The following is a 1,983-nucleotide window of genomic DNA, read 5'->3' on the forward strand; positions in this document are numbered from 1 at the left end:
AAGAATCTCTAATTTCCTATTCACAAAATCTAGGCACTCTATGTCACTTTGACATTCTATAGTTCATCCATCTCAGTCTAAACTTCTAAATCTCATTCCTTTAGAGAGAGAAATGAGAATATAGACATGAAAAAATTGGTACTTAAAGCTATTGTGGCCTGTCAACGACACAGAGTCATAAAGAGTGAATTTCACCTGAAACACTGGAGTCCCAGCACATGTGCAGTCTGCTTGCCTCTCTAATGTACTATCTCTTAAGCTATAGTATTGAATTTACCTACCTACAAGAAATTTCTTCCTTTCAAATGTTCTTCTGAATGAATCTTTTTATGTCCTTGTCCCTCAGGATATAAATAAGTGGGTTCAACATGGGAATCACCATTACATAGAACACAGACATACTTTATTGATGTACAGAGAGAAACTAGAGCTCAGACATACATAGGTAGAGAAGAGTGTCCTATAGAGGATGGAGATAGCTGTCAGGTGCAAAGAGCAGGTAGAGAAGGCTTTGCATCTCTCATCAGCAGAACGGACCCTCAGGATGGCAATGATGATGTAAATGTAGGTGATCAAGATGATGAGACCACTGAGCACTCCCAGTGCCCCAGCCAAGGTGAAAAGTAAAAATTTATTAACCTGGATATCTGCACATGCCAGGTAGAGAAGAGGGAGAAGGTCAGAGAAGAAGTGATTGATGATATATGGATCACAATAGAGTAAGCGGAAAATGAAAGTCATATGGGTCATAGTGTTTATAAGACCCACAGCATAGGGTCCTACCACTAGGTGCATGCAGACCCACTGGGACCTAATCAGTGTGTACAACAATGGTTTACAGATGACCATGTATCAATCATATGTCCTGACAGCCAGGAGGAAACACCTAGTCGTTGCAAACTGACCAGGAAACCATACCTGGGCAACACAACCAAGAAAAGAGATTAGTTTTTCCTCCAAAAAGATGTCAGCCAACATCTCAGGGCCAATGGCTGAAGAGGGGAAGATGTCCACCAAGGACACATGGCTGAGCAAAAAAGGATACAGGGGTGTGAAGATGGGAATTCATCCAAAAAACAGCAATCATCCCCAAGTTTCCCAGAAGAGTGACAAGATAAACAAAAAGAAATATCAGGAAGAGAACAACCTGTAGCTGGAAATTATCTGTCAAGCCAGTGAACAAAAATTCAATCACCAAAGTTTGATTCCATAATCTGATTTGATCCGTTGTGAGAAAGAGAATTTTTTCATTTGCAATAAAGTCATATTTAAATACGACTTTATATTTAAATATAAATATAATAAATATAAATATAAATATAAATATTTCTTAATTTCACATCTAAATTTAGTTGATTGTTTGGTTTGGTTTCATAGTATGAGCTAACTGCCAAGAAGCTCTAGTTTTAGTCATTGGTGTCTTGATATCTGGTGACACTGAGCAAGCCAGCAGACCTCAGTTCCCTTGTCTTTCAATGAATAATTTTGTACAGCTTCATAGAAATTGAGAGCTAAAAGCAAACATTAGAGATTATCTAAAGCAAGTCCACTAACTATTCCAAGTTACCCTTCTAAAAATGCCTGCCTTTAACAAAGGATATCTTAAACATTTCATAGAAAAAGCTGTAAATGAATTCAATACACTTAGGCTATCTTTCATCTTTCCAGATTAAGGGTAAATAGGTTTTAGAAATGTACCTTCCTCCCTTTGCTTAGATGCTGGGGCTATTTAATTGAATTGACTAAAAGAAAACATCTGATCTGAAAAAGGGAGTTCAGGCTGAGACAAGAAAATTTGGCTTTGGAGCAGGGATCAAAGTCCTCACCAGTGTCTCCTCCATGATACCAGCATTTCTTCAAAATATTTATGTATATTTCAATAATCTAGTTCATTTGTATCAAATTGTAAAATAAGTACATCAGCAAAAAGACCAGATCTTAAATATTGAATGGGTGCCTTGACCCAATCTGTGAATCATGAGC

At 37.4% G+C, this 1,983-nt stretch overlaps 1 pseudogene; it reads right to left on the minus strand.

The window, feature by feature from the left end:
• Positions 1–301: 301 nt before the first annotated feature.
• On the minus strand, positions 302–1,087 carry LOC143672503 (olfactory receptor 5G25-like; annotated as a pseudogene).
• Between the last annotated feature and the right edge of the window lie 896 nt (positions 1,088–1,983).

This window comes from Tamandua tetradactyla, chromosome Y (genome assembly GCF_023851605.1).
Source record: "Tamandua tetradactyla isolate mTamTet1 chromosome Y, mTamTet1.pri, whole genome shotgun sequence".
Taxonomy (NCBI): Eukaryota; Metazoa; Chordata; class Mammalia; order Pilosa; family Myrmecophagidae; genus Tamandua; species Tamandua tetradactyla.